Source organism: Lutjanus erythropterus, chromosome 18, assembly GCF_056507025.1.
Source record: "Lutjanus erythropterus isolate fLutEry1 chromosome 18, fLutEry1.hap2, whole genome shotgun sequence".
Classification (NCBI taxonomy): domain Eukaryota; kingdom Metazoa; phylum Chordata; class Actinopteri; order Lutjaniformes; family Lutjanidae; genus Lutjanus; species Lutjanus erythropterus.
This window is the reverse complement of record NC_139334.1, coordinates 11,344,140-11,360,695: the sequence shown is the minus strand read 5'-3', so window position 1 is coordinate 11,360,695 and position 16,556 is coordinate 11,344,140. Positions and strand designations below refer to the sequence as shown.

The window sequence follows — 16,556 nt, the reverse complement described above, 5'->3', positions numbered from 1 at the left end:
TTGCTGCATTAAGGCTAATTCACATGCCTGTATTTAGCATTTAAAGACTATAGTGGATCGAATCTGTGACCACGCAGCCGTACATGATAAAATCTGCAGTGTAGTATACATATGACACATAATCTAGGTTAAAGTTGTTTCATTTCCTCTCGCTGACACCATCCATTCATGCACTCGAGCATGCGTAAGCATTGATTCATATGTGATTGGTCACATAATTCACAGTCTCAGGGGGCATTTCATCGCTGACAGACAAGCTAATCTAAAATCCCCCAATTTACAAATGAAAATCCCACCATCCAATTGAGCTAATAGAGGGACTTGAATGGGATAATAAGATGTGGTGTAATACTGTGTAAAAAGCCTGTAATGTTGTGTTGGTGTAAGAGCCTGTGTGACTGGATGTTTGACTGTTTGCAGTGATTACAGGGGCCTGCGGGCCTGGCGGCGGCTCCGTGGCTGGGACAGGGAGCTTCTCCCTGGGCAAGGAGATACGCCTGTCTGCCCCTTCTGCCGGAGCTACGGGGACCAGGATGTCAGGAGGGGAGAGTGCTCCCAGTGAGCTCCCTCTTTCTCTCTCTTTCAGTCTCTGTCTCTGTCTGTCTGTCTCTCATTGCCGGTCTCGCTGTGTCTGTACTATTGCAGTGCTTGCAGATGTGCACAAACAAGGGAGGATTAAAGCAAAACGAATCTAAACAGACAAATGGAATTAGAGTGATGGGTGTCGGTGGGCTGGTTCACAGTGATAAACATAATGATGCTCTGTGTGTGTGTGTGTGTGTGTGTTTGTGAGAGAGTGTGTGTTTCTGTGTCTAGGGGATTATCAGTGGTTAGGTGTGTGGTGTGTATGGCTGGGTGACTGCTTCTGGGTGTCTTTGTGTGTTTGCCTATCTGTCTATGTTTTTGTAATTATGTGTGTGTATATTTACTCGGTCTCTACTTGTGTGTGTGATAAATGTGTTTTCTACGTTGCCTCACAAACACAAGCCTGTGCGCCCGCTGCATGTGTGTGTTTATATGTTTTTCTGTGTTCTCCTGTTGGTCGGGGTCACATTTCCTTCTCCTCTTTCATAGTGTGTGTGTGTGTGTGTCTGTGTGTGTCTGTGTGTGTATAGGTCTGTACTGTACATCGACACTCTTCACTCGGTGTTGACACAATCACACCTAGAAAGATGTCTGTGGTATGTGACGTCTCCTAAACTTGTGTGTCACACCCCGCAATGTATGTGCTGATGTTGTGTGTGTACACTACAAATAAAAGTGCTAACAAGAACCATATAGGATTCTTCGGCGTGTCCCCATAGGAGAACTCTGTTTGGTTCCTGGTAGAACCTTTTTTTATAAAGCTTCCCGTCTCTAGAAGCCTTTGTGAAAGGCTCCATCCCGAACACCCTATGAGAGGTTCTACAGACAACCATTCTGTGATGATATGGGTCTTCCACAGAGAACCCTTTTATATTCCAAGGGTTCCATCTAGCACCCTCCCATGGGGTCTAAAAATATATTTCACCTGTAACTCTCTTGTCTTCCAAGGGTTCTACGGAGAACTATATAATTTCTAATATTCTTCGGAATAGACAGATTTTAACAATATATTGTTTAAATTGGGAAAATATCTCTTAACACCCATGGTTTCAACAATCTTTAAAGAACTCTTTCTTCCAAAAAGGGTTCTTTAGATGAAAAGACGGGTGCTTCAGAAGCAAATGGTTCTGGGGAGAACCTCAGTCCTTTGGGAAGAACCCTTTAGAACCCTTATTTGTAAGAGTGCGGACTTGTTTTCTTGTGGCAGGGGTCTGTGTGTTTGTGCGTCGAGGAGGTCAGGAGTGTGGAGGAGCCAGCAGGGGGCCAGTGATCAACAGCCTGGGGCTCCCCTGCCGAGGGGCTCTGGGATTAGGGCTAAACCCTGCCCTGCCAGATGGGCACAACACATCCCTAACATCGCACACCAGCACCAGCACCTTCAGGACCACGCTCGCCCTGCCCCCTTCTTCTGTGGAAACGAGGCGACTGGAACCGTGGTGGATGTTCACTGGTACGTTTCTTAACGGACTAAGAGGTCACTAAAAGTGCACCAACATGATCACAATAAATTCTATATGATGTATACCCAGAATATCCCTTCCCCTGTTAAAGAGAGTGTATAATTCCCTGTTCTTAACTTAATATTGATATGATTTTTTTAACTGCTATTAATGTTTGTTCATAGCAGCCATGTTAGTGAACGTATCATCAATCATCTCTTCTCAGGACCAGACAGAATGGCGGCAGGAGAGACGACTGAGATGAGGTACTCTTCAAAGTGTCAGCTAGTGGACAGTTTGGCCCAGTCAGCATGTTCAAGGCTATCGGAAATGAAACTTACAGGTTGTTTTGATGTGCTGTATTTCAGAGCCACAGGCAACACTGAAATGATAAAGTGTGCAGGTACATGTGTGTGGGGGTAGATTGGTGGCTCAGGAATCAGCAGTGTGTTGATTGCTTCCTGCTTGACTTTTATCGCACACAGCTGGCACTAAATTGTCTCCAATTTGGTTCATGAACCATTAGATTTGGGCATTTATCTCTTGGTTTATTTATGCATCGTTTTATGATCTTTGGAAAGCATTCATGTTGTTTAATCATACTCGAGTTGGTATAACATGGCTATGGGGTGTCGCAAAATCGATTGAAATGAGCTTTCAGTTTCAATAATTGAAATATTTTTTTCCCCAGTGTTTGTTGATCCCAATTAGCTGGTGCAATAAGCTGCATTTTTTAATTAACTATTTAAATTTGACCATTGGTACTTGTGCACATAAAAAAAACAACTGTGACAGTTATATTGCCCTTGATACCATGTAAACTTTTCTTTTTAAAGAAGAATTTGAAAATGTAAACGACAGTTGTCAGGATAATAAAACCAAAGATCTGTTCATGTTTACAAATCAAGACTGAGTAGTCTTGTGGGCTTGAAGGATCATGTCACTCCTACATGGCTATAAGCTATGATTTTATGGTTGCAAGAAGGTCTGATGGTCACTATGGTAACCTGTTGTCATATACATGGGCTTTGTGTGCTTTTTCTAAGCAGACAGAACTTAAAAAAGACGCTCCCACATAGTCAACTTGCTTAGTTTCACTCCTGGATTCCTGGATGCTTATGGGATCACGATTAAGCCGTTTTTATCACAGACACTCAACAATTGAGCCAATATAACTAAAATTTGCTGCTTTACATAACTTCAGGCGGCACCAAATACATAACAAAGGTTTGTACAAAGGCATTTATTACTTTCTTATTCTGAGTAAAGTGAGGAAAACTGACATATTCCCCATTACTACTGTATCCTTGGACTATCTCTGTAACCAAATCACAAACATTGAAGCTTTTCTATGTGATCTCCATTTGATAACTTCACACTCACCGAGTCTCCCCTGAAACTGTTCGGAGCCCCTCTGGGGAGGCGCACCTCCCACTTTGAAGATCTCTAGTTTAAACTTATCTGTCCACATTTCCAGTTCCACACTCTTGCTAGCAGACAAAAACATGTAGAGTTCAGTAATATGCAGCATCAACCTGCCATCAGTCTTTGTGATTCTACCCCACCTGGATCTGTTATCCACAGCTCCCCCAGCTTGACTTAGGAAATCGTCTCTGCATTAGTAGAAAGCAGATTACATGAGTAAAGTGTACAAACAAATAAAAGATTACAGGCTGTGAACATGTTTCAGTCTAATGCCCTTTCAACAAGCAGTGCTCAGCACAATGCCTTTCTCTCCCCGAGCTAAATTTGGATTTCCCCTCTGATGTGAAGGCCTGCTGGCCAGCTATGTCTTCCACCAAGAGCACAACCTCTGTAATGACAGTGTTCCACACGACTGGCCTGTCTCCTCCGCTGGTATTAGTTAGGCTTTGGAGTTCAAGTGACTACGGGGTTTAAACACGGATTTTTTAAAAAAAAGGGGGGAAGAAAGACTCGCTGTTGTTCTTGAAAAGCTGTGTTTATCCAGGATTAGAGACACCAACATGTTAATAATTGTTTCTCACAGAACTGCAAAGAAGCACTTTCCTGTAATCCCCTAATCAGGCATTACACCTCTGAGCGAAGCCACAACGCAGGCGCGTGGTGTCTGTGACGCAGCACGCCCACACTGTGTAATACACCCACGTCTTCACCAACACCACACCCACCATGTACAGAAGCACCTGCTCTATTCACTTCATCTTAAATCTAGATCCATTTACCACCAAAGAGCTGTAACAGAAACAATAATATGTTTTTCTGTTGTGCTGTTTTTTGATGGTGAATCTGCTGTGAATAGTAGAACTTTTAGCATATAGATTTGTCATTATTTTATGGTCTAGTAAGAGTATATTTTGTTTTTTTTAACAAAAGTAGATGACATTGTTCTTCTCACCCAGTGTGTTGATAACGTCTTTTACTCCAAAGGTGGTGTGAAGCAATGACAGCTTACAAATGAAGCTTTTTTTAACCTCTTCAGGGTCATTTGTTTTGCTTTAGATAATGAGTTTAAGTATAAGGAGTAAATGCTAAAACCAGTGCAAAATTGAATAAAAATGAGGGCAATACAGGTTAAGTTTAAAAAAAGTAAACTGAAATAAACTAAAATAGAAAAGTAGTAGTGGCAATAGTATTGAAAGTAGTATTGGCAGTGATATAGAAAAGTAATAAAAAGTAATATTGCACATGATCTTTTAAATTTTGAGTCAGATTTTATTTATATAGCTCAGTATCACAAATCAAAATGTGTCTCAGGGGACGGAGGTCATGTTAGATGTCATGTGTACAGAGCAGAACAGCAAAACTGCCTTAAATGCAAAATTTGACTAAATCTTAACTAAATTTTAATAACAAAATGAAACAAAAATTAAAAATATAAAGGGTTGATGGTTTCTTTCAAAATAAAAGCGTATAAAAAAAAAAGAGAAGATTCTGCTTAGGCCAGTTTCAAAGTGTTTTCTGTGCCCTGTACTGGTGAGATGGTGAAGAGGTGGAATGTTTCACCTCCTCTGATGCTGCCAAGGTCACATAGTTTGCTCCTTGCTGGTCAGCATGTCAGCTGTCCTCTGTAGTACAGTGGCACAGGGTCAGACAGAAGGCCACTGTACATGCTGAGATGATGACAGGCCCGAGGCTGCTCCTGGGAATGTGAGGGCACACAGGTTGTCAACATGGAAATTGTTGGTTAGCTTTCAGTCTTTATATTCAAGAAAATTCTTTAATAAGCAGAAGTTTTACTTTACATTTATTTTTTTTAAAAATTGAAGCTATAGACTGAAGATTAATTATCATGATGCGCTGTGAGGTTTCTTCTTGGGATGCATTTGTGTTCACATGTTTGTTTGGTGATGTTAGCGTCTCCCGCTTCAAACAGATGTGAGTTTGTCCACATATTTGTTTGTTTAAACCACCCCCCACCTCATGCAGTGTTTTCATTTTCACATTCAGCCTCTTTTTGAATTTTTCCATGCCCATTGTTGGTGTTGAATGTTTGTTTGTTGTTCCCCCGGTCTCTGCCCCCTGTCTCCTTGCAGGGCCTGGTGGGAGAGTGCGATGAGGGGATCGGCAGGGATTAACCTGGGGAATTTAATTAGTGGAGCTGTCGTCCCTGCCCTTAACATTTCAATCTCCCTGGGCTGGCTGGCGATGCTGGAGCTGGACCTGTGATGGCCAGCAGCTGGGGAGGGAGGGAGGTGGGGAGGGAGGGAGGGAGCGGGTGGTGTAGGGTGCAGAGGCAAGACACGTTTTGACAAACAGATTAGTCTAGCACCCTGAGTGTTCCTGGTGGGGGAAGGTGATGGAGGAGGGAGAAGGATGGAGCCGAGAAGGGCTGAAAACATGAGGACTGTCTTTTGGCCTGAACACACCTCGGTGTAGGAACTTCATCATAACTGTACATCTTAACTTTATGGCCCTGAGAGGGAGCACAATGTGTTTTTTTCATCTCTTATAAAGACTCAGTGACCCATAATGATAGTGAAAAATTGAGATTTTAATATTGCTTATTTCTTTAAAAACATATGACATTGTTTGGTGTTGTGGTCAAAGTGTCTTCTACACATGATTTTAGGTTAAATCAGCCCCTCCAGGATTTCACTGGCTGTTTTGGGGGGATTGTTGTGGCCTGAAATGCATGATTTCATGGCAGCATTGTGAATTGTGATGCATGTTACAATGATTGTAGTTGTGAGTTGTGATTTTCTCCTATTTTGTATAATTCTTTAAAAGGCATCTTATTCCCGGGAGTGTGTTCCAAGAGTTCCAAATATTCTTCCCAAAAAGGCTCAGGATTGCAAAAAGTCTAACCAAATATGCTTTATTTGTAAATGAAATAGTGCATCTGGGTGGTATTCCACAAAGAAGCTAAACACTGGAACACTGACAAACCTTGTGATTTTTTCGGTACCCGTGAGAAAATGAAAAAAAAGAAAGAAAATGCTAATAATAATATTGAAAACATTAGAAGTCGGTTCATTGAGATGTGGGATATGAGTATGCGTGGGAGGTTGTTAAGACTGGTGGAGCTCAACGGAAGCTACACTGATTGGTCAAATTTACTGAAAAGTTGCGGCGACTGGACAAATTTGCAAGGTTGTGCAAATTTATGGGGATTGGTTGAATTTGCATTAACTGTTGTGATTGCATCTTACTGGAGGGCCTGTTAAATTCATAGATTTTGTTTTTTAAATGGTCCATTTTTTAGAAAATATGTACTTGTAGAATAGAATATTGTATTTTCTGATAATATTTACTGGTATAGTATTTTGCCAGTTAAACATTAAAATCTTATTTATTTGTACATCTAACTGTCTTGTTTGCCTCGAGGTGGTGTTGGTGAGCAGTAGACGGGGCAGCCAGTGTAAGCGTGGGGTAATAACTACTCCATCTGAAGCCTCACTGTTGCATTGTAATCCTGATGCTAAACTCCCCATTAGCCCATCTGGGACCCCACCCCCAACACACATGCCCTGCAATCACACACACACACACACACACACACACACTCAGAGCTACTGTGGCTGTATGTTAAAAGTGTTGTCTGTCCCGTTTGCGCCTGCTAGGAGGGGGGTCATGTCCAGCAAATTAAAAAAGCTGCTGTAGGAATGTCGCCAAGTCCCACGGGAGCCACCAGCACCCGTCCCTCTTCCAGCGCTGACTGACCCACTGGTCACTGGTGAATCCCCTGTTTGTATTCCACACACACCCCCGGCTCTGGGGAGCGGTCCCAGCAGCCTCCTGTGGGACTGCTGATAATTTAAGTCAAACATTATGTCCCCGCTTGTTTGACACCCATTTAAAGCTTTTCAATCACATGTGTTTGCTACAGTCCATTGCCTAGCCGTGAAGTGCTCTCCATGTCACACCCTTTCAAAGACCTAATCAATTCTGTTTGATCAAGTTCCTCATGTCAAAACTATTGATTTTCTTTTGGAATCCAATCGGTGGACTAATAATTCAGAATAGGTTAGATGTCCCTTTTGATTTTTTAGCAAGATGTATATCATTGAACCCAACGGTAGGCTTATAAACTCCCCTCCCCCCAGTGTGTGTCCCCGTCTTCCCAGCATGCCCCTCCTGGTGCATGGCTGGCCAGTGTCAGTGTGTGCCACTAATTAAGGACTCTTAAAAAGCTACAGAGCACACTCATTAATGAACTGTAGCATCCTTACTGTCTACGCAGTGAGGAGGGGAGGGGAGGGAGGGGCTGGTTCAGTCTGAGGGTCTGCTGGCCTCGTGGCACGCCGTTCAGTTGGTGTCCAGAAATGAGGAATAAAGTTTCTCCTGTTGATTGTTCCAAATATTTTGGCTAATTTTAAGTGCAGTTTTAACACTAATTTTATAATTTAAATTGAATTCTTTATTCTTTACAGTTAACATTTAACAGGCGGGGTGTTGCCGTGTTTACTGTGAAATTGAAAAGATTGAGAAAAATGTAACTTTCTTCAATAGATTTTTAAGTTTTGAGACCAACTCTTAAAACTACTAGAGTGGGTTTTTAACTGGTTTTGAAACAGTCTGTTTAATACTGACCTACATAAGTTAACAAGACCATCAGTGAGAAGACTGATTATTTCTTTATAGTGATTCTTAATGTCTGCCACCTAAAGTCTCCTTGAAATCAGATGAAAGGAGCCTGTATTTACATTTTGCCACGAAGAGTTACAGTAAAAACATACGTTAGCCAATAAAAATCAATTGGGAGGACTTTTTTTATTCAGATAATTCATTTTTAATGTTATATGTTGTGGTTATTACAGTGGACATGCTACTTCTTTTGTCCACAGGAGCCTCCAAAATCAACAAAATATCAAAGTTCCTTGTCGGAGTTTTAAGTTAAGTAAAAGTTTTACCAGCTAAAAATATTTTGTTGAGATAATTTACTTTTCTTCTTCTTTGGACAAACCTGAATCTTTGAGTTTTAGTTCTTCAGTCATTCTACATATATTAATTTGACTCATAAATGCCTTATGTTCTCAATATAAAAGTCAAATTTTCTAGACAGACATAACAAAAATCCAAAACAAAACAAGACAAAATCAAAAACAGAAAGAGTCAGTTAGCTAAAAGATTTTACAGATGCACCCATATGTACTTGAATGCAGTGAGCCCTCAGTGTCCCCTGACTTGCTTCTCTTTTGTGTTCAAAGTATTGCTTATTCAAAGGAAGCAGTTACTGTCAAAAGTTTTTTTTTATTTATTTACCAGGAATTATTATGTATCAGGAGTGTCCAGAAGTTGCTCCTCTCAGTCACGTATTCCCCCCCACCCCATACACAAAAAAAACCTGCTCCAGCTGTCCCCCTCCCCGTCATTTGTTTATTCCATTTTCATGGAAATGCACAACAAAACAAATGGCTGTGTTTGTCTTTATGAAAGTAGGCCAAACAACCACTGACAAACAAGAGGGGGAGTTGTAGGTCAGGGCGCCACAAGCCATGTGTAACCGTGCCTGACGAGAGAGCATGACACGATGTAGTAAGCCACAATAGACACAATAACATACAAACACCCCTGCCAGGATGATGTAACATTGTCTAGACTAAACAGAAACACACACACATGAATAAATGAGCTTTCAGAGCGGGACAAAATAACAGGAACACCACATTATAAAAGACTTAAACGGTTACAACTGCAGCCATTAAAATCATTCTACTTCAACTGACTGCTGCTGATATTAAAGAGGTTGAATAATAAACTGTTTTGTAATAAATAGTTTTATAATGAATAGTTGTATAAGAGAGATTTCAAAGGAACATCAGGCATCTAACTTGAATCCCAAGAGGTCAAACAGGGTTGATAAAAACAGAGTTCATGAACCAACAGCAGCTGAGTCACCGGGGAACAGATGGGAGCTGCTTGTTTGAACTGATCAATTTTATTGATCTGTTTTATTGATATGAATGAGCAAGTACTATAGCTAGTGCTGACCAAGAGAAATTATAGAAAAAAAAAATTAGAATATGTTAATCATAGACATATAGTAATCACATTCAGTGACTTTAGTTTATTGTGAAATAGTGGAAATTCAAGTTGGTGTGTGGTGTTTAAACTACAGTGCAGAAGTCTAAGCTACATCTATTAATCAATTATTAATTGACTGTTAAATTAATCGCCAACTATTTGATAATCTGTTAATCATTGTGAGTATTTTTTAAGGAACAATGATCAAATTCTCTCATTTTAGTTCATCAAATGTGAACATTTTCTGTTTTATAATATCTTGAAAAAGTACTCGGCTTGGTTTAGGCAACCAAACTACTTCCTTAACTTTAGGAATCAAAACTACTTGGGTAGATTAAAGGCATAATATGCAGCATTTTCCTAAAAAATGTGTATAATAAATATCTCTACTCATCATCACTTACGACCGACTACAAGTGTGTAGTGGTGGTTATATCTGCAGAGACCCTGCTCTCTGCCTGTATTTCTTGTGCTCAGGACGCTTTACCAATCCAGTTTCTCGGGATTTGATGTCTTGGGAATGAGATTCAATAATCAGGTATCTTTCTGGTGAGTTTACAGGCAGCTCAGACAAATCCTACTGATTCTACCGTTGATGAAAAGATCATGCTTTGGGTTAAAATAAGTACGTTACTCATGTAAGTTTACGCACGCATGTAAGGTAACTTGTTTTGGTACATACATAAGTATGTAAGGTATTATAATCATCAGTTGCAACTTTATGACAACCATTCAAGTAATGTTTATGGATGGTTTATAAACTAATTATTAACCTTTAGCAAAGTGTTACAAATATATGGTCCATCGCACTATATGATGATTTTTTTAAGTGTTTACTAATCAGTTGGTATTCATTAACAAATATGTACTATTGTTTGTAAACAGTGAAATAACCCTAAACTTTACTTTACTAAACTATCAATTTACCATTTATTAATGATGGTTTATATTATTATTTTAAAGTATTACCAAATCGTCAACTACAGATTTGGATCCGTTTGTCAAATTGTGACTTTGTTTAGTGGAGTTCTGAATGATTTTTTGGGGCTTTTATTTGGACCCTGACACGTTACAAATACTCAAAAGTGCACCATTGTTCACTGTAAGGCTCAGCCAAGAGATGTTGAATAGTGAGTGGCACATTCTTGCACGTTAAAATCAGTTAAAAGCATCCAGTATGAAGCTTGTAAGTGCTTCAGTATGAATGTCATTAGCAGCTGAAGTTGACCTGTTATTAGTCAGACCACAATGTATTCAAGTGTAGACCTCATTTAATTATAATAGATGCAATTGTTTTTAAATACCCCCCTTCGTCTCACTCACACACACGTCATATTCTTTGTCCCCTGCCCCCTCGTCTGGCATAATACCTCAGGTTAGACACCCGCACACACTCAACAGATGCCCCCTGACGCTCATTCACATAAAGCGGGCACGTGATCGATGGCCCCGAGTCCACAGGCCTGCCAGCCTCATGGCATTGTGTTCCCCCTGGGCAGGCAGCCGGCCTCCCTAAATACCCTTTTGTCTTGGGTGGGATAATAACGCAGTGGCCAAGCCGCTGGTGTGGCACGCGCACAGCCACTCATCCCCCTGGTCTGTGACCTAAACAGGTGGATAGGAGGGAAGGGCTGGTCGTGGCGGGTGGATGGAGAAGAGGAGGAGGAGGAGGAGGAGGGTGGAGGGGGGAGGGGGGGAGGAGAGGCTGCATCTGTCCCCACACTCAACGACTCCCTGGGTCAGCCACTGCCCCATATGCTCTCAGGAGAGAGGGAGGCACGCAGTCAGACCCAGACTAACAGGTGGAGGGGGGAGAGGGGGGATTAAGAGAGGTAAAACTGATCGGGATGGAGGGATTTTAAAAACTGTCAAATTAGCTGTATAAGATGAAAGAGAGAGAGATTTGACTATCCCTGGAAGATTTCACTTAGAGGAGATTCTTAACCCTTAAGCCATATTAAATGTTTGGCCTGCATTATCAGAAGCACTTTTCTGGCTCTGTCTAATGGGCATATTGGCTCTCGGGCCCCAGAGCACCGTCTCTTCAACAGGCAACTGTTGCTGCGTTCATGCAGTTGGCTCCGTTACAAAGAAAGAAACTCATTTGATTTGTAAAATATGATGATTTTCTTAGTAGCCTCATATTAAGTTGTGATCTATGCAGTTTCTCTGTGAGTTCTACCTCGCTTAATGTGTGAATTTAAGCCTGGGATATTTCAGGAAGACAAATAACAACAGTGAATCATCTCCGGGCCTTCGGATGTTCTTGGGCATTTGTGAGTAAAGGTGCCAGAAGCAAATGTGCGAAAGAGTAGATTGTTTAGTTTGAATCTCAGGTCATCAAATTATCAACACTTTTGACTGGTGGCTTGCAGATGGTTGATTGTTGAGTCTCATCCCCAGGTTGTCAAATACTTGGGAATTAGAGTCAATAATCAACTAACTTACTGGCCTGTGATTGGATCTAGCAGCACCCACAGTCTAAATCAGGATCAGCAGGATCCTCTGAGCCATCAGTGGTGAGACATCAGGCTTCCATACTGAAAGTTTTTTCACAACAGACACCGTGCTTCATCATAACAGGATGCACACACAATGTTAATAACATAAAAAAAAGGGTCTGTTTCATGCACAATACATGGGTCCTGCAGCCATCATTGATTTTATTGACACCTTGCTTTTCCTGATATTAGAAGTCAAAATTTCCACGTCCATACTGAACATCTAAGTGGGCGTTCACACTGAAAATGTGACAAAATGATCCACATTGAAATATGTTTGTATGCATGCAAATTTGACTTGATGTTTAGAGTTGTTTGTCCTACTATTCAGTGCAGAACAGAAACTGAGGAGCAACTCACAGCTGGAAGAATGAATAATTGTCTTCGAAATGGTAATTTTTGCATCGCTTTTTGCCTTTTGTATACAGTAGATGGTGGAGACAGACAGAAAGCCAAGGGGGAGAAAGAGGGGTATGACATGCAACAAAATTCCTTGGCCTTGTGCTGCATTCAGGTGCTCCTCGGATGATCCCACTTCCTGAGTTGGGAAGTCGGTCTGCCAACTTTGGTGTGCTTTTAAATTGTAATGTAGAAACAACATGGACGCTACAAAGAGGGTAGGATGGTTGTTGTACTGGGTTGACTGAAACTAGCATCCCAGTGAGGATTGATGTTGTTATCCAGGTATACTGAGAGTTTGTAGCTTTATATTACAAAGTGATGTTGTCCCAGACCCTTTTGCTGAACCAATACATCCCCTAAAACCACTACAATATTGTTCTACCATACTTTTTTCAAAGTTACTGCTAATAAATAACTTTGTTCTAACTAATCTAGGTCACTCTATGTGGACAAATTGATATGCAATACGTGAATTATTGTCAACTTCCTAATTTTATCAGTACTTTGCTTGCTGGCAATATCTTAATAGCTTACGTATCATTTTCACCCAATTAGTCGTCATGTACTGTATTTCAAACCTAAACAATGTTGAAATTTGTTGCCTGTCTTTAGAATCACGGAGATGAAATACACCTCTCAGTGTTAGTCTCTGAAGTTTATGTGCTGCTGGTTGGAAAGTGTTTCAGTCTTGTGGAGGTGCTGTTCCTAGAAGTGTTTTGAACTTGTGCGATAGAGACGCCTGCAGCTTTCATGTATTCGAGGCACGTTGGATGAAGGCATACACTTGCGGGGCCGTGAATTCCAAAGGCTTAGCTTCTGCGCGATGACACCCTGAAACAGTTCATTGATGTATAACACTCAATGAAATATTGAAATAAGCAAAGAAGAGATTCTGCCTTTGGGCTGATTTGCCTTTCCTCCCTCTCTGCACTCTGCAGTCTAACTAACTGCTGTCCATTTAGGGAGGAGGAGGGAGGGTCCCTGAGCTCTAATCTGTTGGATGCAGCTAATTAATTTTGGGTTCCTCCTATAGGCCTCCTGTCTCACAAGAGAATAGTGTTTGCAGGAGATTAAGAGATAGAGTATTTGTTAGAAAGGTGTAAATTATCAGTGATGCCTCATCACATGCACCTGTGTTAATTGTTCTAATGAGGAGTCTCGTGGGCTCCTGATGAGGAGGAGAGAAGTGGGTCTTTCACAGGTAACTGCAGCAATTATGTGGCTTAGTAGGAACAGGGGAACCACATGAACTTCTAAACACATGTTAAAGAAGATATGGTAACATGTTATTTGAAGGGGTTTGCATAAGCCTGTCATTACACTTTCACAGTCATGTCATGATGCCTGTCATGAACATGTCTTTCTAAATGTTTATGACTGTTATCATTAAATGTTATTCAGTCAGTTTTGTCATTTTAATGAAAAATGAATATAGTTTAAGATGTCTTTGTTATGGCAACTTGACATGATCAAACCTTTGAAAAACGGTTTAATATTATGTTTTAACATGACATTATACTGTCACATGTGGTTGGTTTTGACACTGACTATCATGAGAGTTGCACATGCGCAGTACGAAGCAGCACTTTCCCCTGCCATGCTAGTGTTGTCAGCATCCAGCGGAGTCCTTAATGGAGATCTGAGGCCCAACCGGGACCAAACACAGCCTCCAAGACAGACAGTGGCCAGTTTCACAGGGAATACTGCACCAAAGTGGTTTCCTTGCTGGGTTTGGCTCCTGGCTCTCCAGGGCTGAGTTAGCTAAATAGGTGGCTAGCTCCACGGCTAACTAAGCTAACCTGATAAGATAGCAGCGGACAGCGGTTAGCCTATTTTAGAAACTAGTAAAGCAGCTAATCTCCATCTGTACATCAGCTTATTCTGTACGTTAAATCACTTTGGTTCTGTACTCTGTTGTCAAACTGTCCTTATAACATTTAATAACACCTTTATGACAAGTCTTACCACAACAGCTGAAATGAAGGATATGATTCATGACACCATTAAAAAAGCATCTGACAGTGTAATAAAACTTAATGACATCTTTATGTTTTACTTTATCGTCAAACTGTCCAAAATGTACGACTTAACTTGAGGTCATGGACAATATTCCCATTTATAATAGTCACATTACAGCCAATGTCACCAACCACATGTGACAGTTTAATGTAATGTTAAAACATAGACCAGTTTCCTTGTTATGTCACATTGTTATGACAAAGACATTGACAGGTTATGTTGGCTTGGTTAATGTTAAGTTGTCATAACAAAGACATTTTTGGTTTGATTAATGTCGAATTTTTATAACAAAAACATGTCAAACAATGTCAACTTTGCATCAAAGATGATGTGTTTAAACAACAGTTAAATCACTTGTAACGTAATTGAATCACACTTAATGACAACAATCATAAGCATTCATAAAGATCCTCACATTTTCATGACAGGTCCTGATATGGTTATGATAGTGTAATGACAGTCGTATGCACACCGCTTCAAATAAGGTGTTACTGAAAAACAGCATTCTTGTTGCATTATGTTGCTGGTGATGGTGAATTACTCGTAGAAAAAGCTCGCCTTTTATGAATTAATTCATTGACGTTGCTGAATTCACGCGGCCAGGGATTAATGTGAATTTAATAAATTATATTGTTGCAGTACTTTTTCTCTTTTGAGATACACTGTGGCTGTTTTTGATATACCGTGTGTAGCCTGTGGTGAGAATACTGGCAGAATGGAGAGAAATTGGCTCCGTTCACCATGAAGTCATTAAATTTGTAAGCTATTTGTGATCAAAAGGTGTGTTTGAGGCCATTAACTATGGAGTTTGATCATGGCTTACATGCAGTGTCAAATGTCAGTTGTTCCTGCTATTTCCCCCAGTTTCAGTTGAAAGTGAGTATTAAGCCACAAGAGAATATCAAAAGCTCGCTATGTAAATGTTGTTAAATACCGCTACTGAAGTTTGTTGTATTGTTGCTGACTCACATTTGATGCCCAAAATCCTCACTTTGCAGAAACTCAGTGGGATTTCAAGTGGGTTTACACAGTGGGTTATGTCCATCAGTTGTTGGCTCAGACCACACGCCCTGAAAACGGTGAAAAATGTTAATCACTGTTTACCAAATTCCAAGAAGACATCCTCAAATATTTTATTTTGTTTACAACCAACGATATTTGGTTTACTATCATAGAGAAGTAAAGAAACCAGAAAATATTCACATTTCAGAAACTGGAATCAGAGAATTTGGATATTTTTTCTTTAAAAAAAATAATCAGAATGATTAGCGATTAATTGATTATATTAATTGATCGCTTATGATTGCAGCTTCAATTTTCAATGACTTTGGAAACAGCAGCTTGAAAAAAAAATCTTGACATAAGATCCAACTTACTTTTTGTTTCCAGATCTTTCGACTGCATCTCGTCTTCTTCCTTCAACCGAAGTTGGGGGGGTAACAGCTGATACCAAGACAACTGACGAGCTCCATCCACTGAAGACGGCTGTGAGATGTGGTTGAAAATTTCAGAATCCAAATGTAAGTTGGAACATTTTTTGGAGGATTTCTTTGTCAACTTGGAGGCATATTTTGAGTTGTAAAATGCTTTATTAGCAGCAGAAATAGTTTATTCCTCTACACATTTCCACTGCAGGAATATTATATAACATATTTATTATATTGGTTGAGGGAGAGCTGCAATGATTAGTCGATTAATTGAGTAGTTATCAAATTAATTGCCAACTACTCTGAGAATCAGTGATTTGTGATCAACTGGTCACCATTTTCTTACATTTTATAGACCAAACAACTAATAGATTTGTGACAAAATGATTGACAGATTAATGGATAATGAGAATAATCATTAGCTGCATAACTGATATCTCAGACAGTGGATTTACAAACCACATGTATAAACAGAAACCAACGCGATAAATAATGAGAACTGTCCTTTGATTTGAAGCTTCATGTGGCTCTGTTTAATATTGAGTGGCCACATTGTCGGTTTGTGGACTTCAGCATTATTAATGACCATTAGTCTTCAGTTAGGCGCGATTACACTTTAGTCTTTACCATCCTGTTGTGTGTGTGGGGGGGACATCACCATTAGAACGATGCTTAATCCACTCTGAAAATATGTCCATTTTTCTCCATAAGGAGATTTTTTTATTAATGGTCGGGGA

General features: G+C 40.2%; 1 long non-coding RNA gene across 1 annotated transcript; it reads left to right on the top strand.

Annotated features, from left to right (window-relative positions):
* The first annotated feature begins 1,583 nt into the window (after nucleotides 1-1,583).
* LOC146310699 (uncharacterized) lies at nucleotides 1,584-16,296 on the top strand. The gene is made up of 3 exons (XR_014772334.1): nucleotides 1,584-2,035; nucleotides 2,251-2,290; nucleotides 15,782-16,296. It is a non-coding gene; the product is annotated as an uncharacterized LOC146310699 (long non-coding RNA).
* The last annotated feature ends 260 nt before the right edge of the window (nucleotides 16,297-16,556 follow it).